The sequence below is a fragment of the Schistocerca gregaria genome, chromosome 1 (genome assembly GCF_023897955.1).
Source record: "Schistocerca gregaria isolate iqSchGreg1 chromosome 1, iqSchGreg1.2, whole genome shotgun sequence".
NCBI lineage: Eukaryota > Metazoa > Arthropoda > Insecta > Orthoptera > Acrididae > Schistocerca > Schistocerca gregaria.
Genome location: NC_064920.1, coordinates 121,552,099 through 121,557,830, shown reverse-complemented (window position 1 = coordinate 121,557,830; position 5,732 = coordinate 121,552,099). Strand labels below are relative to the sequence as shown.

At 43.2% G+C, this 5,732-nt stretch overlaps 1 non-coding gene across 1 annotated transcript; it reads left to right on the top strand.

The window, feature by feature from the left end:
* The first annotated feature begins 2,420 nt into the window (after window positions 1–2,420).
* Window positions 2,421–2,493, top strand: Trnaa-cgc (transfer RNA alanine (anticodon CGC)). The gene has a single exon. It is a non-coding gene; the product is annotated as a tRNA-Ala (tRNA).
* The last annotated feature ends 3,239 nt before the right edge of the window (window positions 2,494–5,732 follow it).

Here is a 5,732-nt window from a genome sequence, read left to right as displayed (position 1 = left end):
ATTACTGCCTTGACTGCTGGTGTCAGATGCCGCTTGAAAGCACTATGAATGAACATCCCACGAATCTACAAAAGAGCACATAGCCCCCTGTTCCAGGCTGTACAGAGCCATTCTGCAACCAACCCACTGGTAATCCATCCTTCTCCTTTGGAACGAAATATGACGCCAGGCGGCAGCTTTTCTTTTGTCATAGTTTTACGATTCAGGATGTCGTAGGGTAGCATCTTCGTTCCATCGGCAGGCACACACTACATCACAGTGATTTGCAATTTCTCATTCCCCGCAGACTCAACCGATACGCTTTTGATGCCTTTCTCTTCAGTTGTTGTACTGAGAGGCACGTCGAAGCAAACAGAAGTGTCGTCAGCATTTCCGGTTTACCTTATGAGGTAAACATGTTCCTTTCTCTGTCTTCCAGCGTGTCGGTGATACTCGACCAACATCTCCAACATCCCGGAAGGCGCTGAGCAACGGATAACCGACATTGCAACACACGTCGGACTATCTTTGTACATCACATAGAGCTGGCTTTAAACTGAACACCGTCTTCCTGTGCTAGTCCAAGTGCTTCATTTCGTGTGAAATTGGGGGAAACTGCAATTCCTTCTTTACATTTCTCGACTTCAGTATTTTCGAAACTTTCACTCTGTGAGCCACTGAAAGCTGTCCTAATCGGATTCCCATTTTTCAGAGGTCCTTTGCTCTTTCGCCGCCTCCGTTCTCTGACTACTGTAACTCTATACTTCCTCTAAGCCTCACAATTGTTTGTTGCTTGTGCATGCCAAAACCATTATTAGGAGATTTGCGTTATAATAACGCTTGCATCTTTCTAAAAAATTTGATGTTGAACCACACTGTTCCACACCACGACCCATTACACAGTTTACCACTCAGTTGAGAAGTGGGATTTCCGATGTCAAACAACAAATGACAAAATAATGCAGCAAACACTTCCTGCTATCGTACAACAATGCTCAAAGTACATCAGTACGTTCAAGGTTAAAGCGGTGGGCGTGGCAAAAGTATGGTTTCAGCTTAATGGAAGCTCAAGTTTCCATTCGATAAGAAAAGAAAAGCGCAATATCACATACCGCGAATACACATCGACCCACTACTTCTGGGCAGGAAATTTTGGACAGAAAAATGTCATCTAGGACTCGGAGATATACGGTATAATATGTTCCGTATTTCCGTATAATGGAAAAGAAACTAGAGGGGTGGTTAGATTGCAATCAGGGAAAGCCATCAGACAGGTAGTTCTATCGTTGCGCTTGATACCAAAGATAGAACTGAGGAAATGCAAGACAAATTCATTGAATTTATCGACCTACCAAAGGCACCTGACAACGCAAAATCGTGCAGTGTGTTTGAAATTCGGAGAAAAATGGGAGAGAGCCATAGGGAAAGGCTAGTGGTACACAATAAGTACAGAGTGGGGAAATAAAAGTGTCCCGGACGTGTGGATACGTTTGGATGTGAAATTGTGGCACCATCAACGGAGCAGGAAACGACCTACAGTTACTTCCAACAGGATCGAGCAACTGCCCATACAGCCGGCCGAGCTTTACACAGTCTTCACGCCTGAGAGAGTTGTTAGCAGTGGTCAGTCTGGTAGCGGCCCTAGCTGCCCACACAGGTCACGTGATCTGTCGGTGTGCCTTCGCTTTGTGTGGAAAGTCTAAGATGTATCACAACAACCCTCATAATCTTCAAGAACTGCAGCAGAACATTTCGGATGAGGCTGCAGCAATTCCAGCAGTCCACCTTCGGTCCGCCTTAAGCAGCTTGTTGACCAGGGCCCAAAAGAGTCACTTTCAGCATCTGCTATAGTCAGATTAGTTCTGCATTTCCTTTCTCTACTGTATTGCTTTGTACCCTGGAACTCTGCTCTCTGGGTCACTTTTATTTGCCCCACCGTGTACAAGAGCCAAGATGGAACGGAAAGAGCGAAGTGCTCAGGTCAAAGAGGCTCTAAGGTAGGAATGCAGTCTTTCATCCTTACTGTTCAGTCTATACATCGATGAAACAATGTCGGAAATAAAAGAAACGTTCGAGAGTGGAATTAAGATACTGGGTGAAAGGTTATCAATGATATGATTCCCTGAAGACACTACTATCGGCGGTGAAGGCGATAAATAATTTTAGGACATACTGGATGGAAAGAACGGTCTACTGCGCGCATAATATGGACTGAGAATGAACTCTATAGCCTAGTGCACGCAGCATACCGTATCACAAGCACTTGCTGTTCACCAAGCTTTCGCCAGGTGGTCGACAGAATGTTTATGTGACTCTCACTTCCAAATTTGGACTCAGCATTATACAAAACGACCAGACCGCTGTATTATGATGCTGGAAAAACCATGCAACTTCATTATTTTCTAACGAACGAAATCGGTCATGACCTAATGAAGGAACCGAGCGAGGTGGCGCAGTGGTTAGCACACTGGACTCGCAATCCGGAGGACGACGGTTCAATCCCGTCTCCGGCCATCCTGATTTAGGTTTTCCGTGATTTCCCTAAATCGCTCCAGGGAAATCCCGGGATGGATCCTTTGAAAGGGCACGGCCGATTTCCTTCCTCATCCTTCCCTCACCCGAGCTTGCGCTCCGTCTCTAATGATCTCGTTGTCGACGGGACGTTAAACACTAATCTCCTCCTCCTCCTACTCCTAATGAATGTTTTGTGATGGTTGGCATCAATCATTAATATCGGTTTATTAAGCACCATCAGCGGTATGCAGCGCTCTCAGCTTACATATTCTGCTATTTTAGTCTGTACATAAGCTACATACATTTTTGACCGACGCACCTTTTCTTAATAGACTTACAGTTACTTACAATGCTCGCTGATATTGGTCTACCATGTGATCCTGCTGTACTGTTGGTGAAGCAACCCTTGCAGACTTCCTCACTTCATTACAGATTTTCTTAGCTTCGTACAATCCATTACCTCAGGAATGTTATGAGTATTCACAACAGTCTCTGCGATTAACGTATCACTTGATAGAAACAAAATACAAGTCTGTCACTCAGAGTTATGGCTGATACACTGATCACACTGCTGGTTTGCTGGATGGCGATGAGGATACTGCGCTCGGCCGTAGGTGGAAGAGTGGTGGGCTTGGCTCCGGTGGTGTCGCTCATTCCTCGATGCGGCTTGCAGCGACTACCTTGCCTTGTTGGGGAAAATAAAACGCCTGCAGCCGTCCTTACGATTTTATTTTATTTTTTTGTAGCTACCAGTTTCGGCGCTCCTATGCGCCATCTTTAGGCTGTAGTTGTGCCGAACGGGTTGATACGATCGCTATGTATATCGCATCAGTAGCCAACATAACTGGTTACGCAGACTATCTGAAAACTTTGGTGTCAGCACTCCAACCATCAAGTTGGAGGTGGAGTGCTGACTCCAAAGTTTTCAGATAGTCTGCATAGCTAGTTATGTCGGCTACTGATGCGGTATAAATAGGGATCGTGTCAACCCCTTCAGCATAAAGTTCAGCCTGAAGATGGCGCATTGGAGCGCCGGATCTGGTAGCTACAAAATAAATAAAATCATAAGGACAGGTGTAAGCGTCTAATTTTTTCAAGACAGTAAACGACCCCAAGACCTCCTGTCAAAAGGATGGACATACAAAAACCTTGCCACGTGCTGCGTTTAGAGATATCAACCTTCCTTTGGTCCCTTACTCTTCCGTCGACACCACGACATGTGGTGCCAGCCCAGATTGTTCAGTGAAGAAGGACACTACAAGTCTGTATCCTCATTGTCTTTGGCGTGAGACATGTTCAGTGCGTGGGGAAGGCGTTTTCCTTTTTTAAAAAGAATGCTGTGCTAAGTTCGGTTGCAGAAGGAGCTACTCTGGATTTCAAATGAAATGTATCCAGCAAAAGATTCAGGAGGTTCCAAATTCCATGGAGCAAATAAATTTAGGTCATAATTTTTTTATTGCAATGCTAAAGTCTATCTTTGATATTACTATGTATAATATTTTACTTTGATTATTTTTTATTTATAATTAGGTCAATTATATAAGGCTGCATCTGTCAAACACATCTTTTAACTTCCTTAATTTCATGAGCGTGTTTGTATTCAGTGTTTTTGCTTAGGTCTGATGGGTGTAATCAAGAGAGCTATGGTTCTTCCCACACGATATTTTGGGCTCCACAGAATTTTATACCTATTGGATAATACGTTTTAAACCTACACTAGTCACTATGTGAAGAAATGACAAAATCTTTCTCTTAATCACAATGTAACGTTTTTTCTGAATTTGCATGTCCACGTACACATCCTCCCATGAGCAACTTTTGATGGTGATATTTGGGAATTATGGAAACTCAGGAATCAAGAGCCAGCTGTTTATGTTCTTTATTGAACCACAAGTAGCCTCACTAAAAGTAAGACACTAAGACATTGATCGTGTCATGCCAAAAATGGTCAGGTACTGTATTATGTGAAGCACATCTTATGAAAGGAAACGACATTCGAATTTGTTAAATTGTCTGTTACCAAACCTCCTACTATACTTTCAACTAGCTAAAAGGCGTTGGAAAAAATGGTTCAAATTGCTCTGAGCACTATGGGACTTAACATCGGAGATCATCAGTTCCCTAGAACTTAGAACTACTTAAACCTAACTAACCTAAGAACATCACACACATCCATACTCGAGGCAGGATTCGAACCTGCGACCGTAGCAGTCGCGCGGTTCCGTACTGAAGCGCCTAAAACCGTTACGGAAACATAGGCATAGGGTTTTCAGGATACAAGTTTCGTGAAGAATAGGTTGTTTCGATAATATAAAGGAGTCTCAATATGAAACCGTAACTTCTGAGGGAGATATTTTAGTCTTATTTCGAAAGCTTCATACCTAACATTGGAATCAGATTAGTTAATAAATGTAAGTTTTCCTTCTAACCGTTTACACGCAGTTACCCTCAAAGGAAAATAAAATGATGTTTCCTTATAACACTTGTCCATGTTACCTCTTACATTACACACTTTTCATTTTAGTTGACACAGCTGATCTGTAGAGATGGCGAGACGTGTTTACCAATCCATCATGGCATTTTAATCGTAGAAGGCGAACAAGGGCTTGTTATCTTTACCTTTAGTGTGTACGGCGAGTCGTTAATTCAAGGGGAAGTAGTCTATAACATTACGATTTGGGACTTACAACTCAGATACGGTTTCCACTTTACACCTGCAACCGACGTCCCTGGATGTATTTCAAACTTTTCCTATAGTATCATGGAAGTGTGAGCATGCATCATGATTATTTCTGAATCAGTTAACTTTATTCATACCCACGTAGGGTTTTGCATGGTAATGAAATGCACCAACACTCCCAGGTAATAATGCACCTGCCGCATGGTGTGTGTCTCGCAGAAATAGCTGACACATAGGGACGTCACCACCAGATAACTATTAGTACGAAGGGTGCAGTACTGCCTTTCCTAATCTGCCTGATGAACATATCTTGTGGCTGTGCGGTTCTAGTCGCTACAATCTGGGACCGAGCGACCGCTAGGGTCGCAGGTTCGATTCCTGCCTCTGGCATGGATGTGTGTGATGTCCTTAGGTTAGTTAGGTTTAATTAGTTCTAAGTTCTAGGCAACTAATGACCTCAGAAGTTAAGTCACATAGTGCTCAGAGCCATTTGAACCATTTGAATTCTGTAAAGAGGTTGAAAGCGAACCGTGATCTTGAAAAATTAAGCTAAACATGC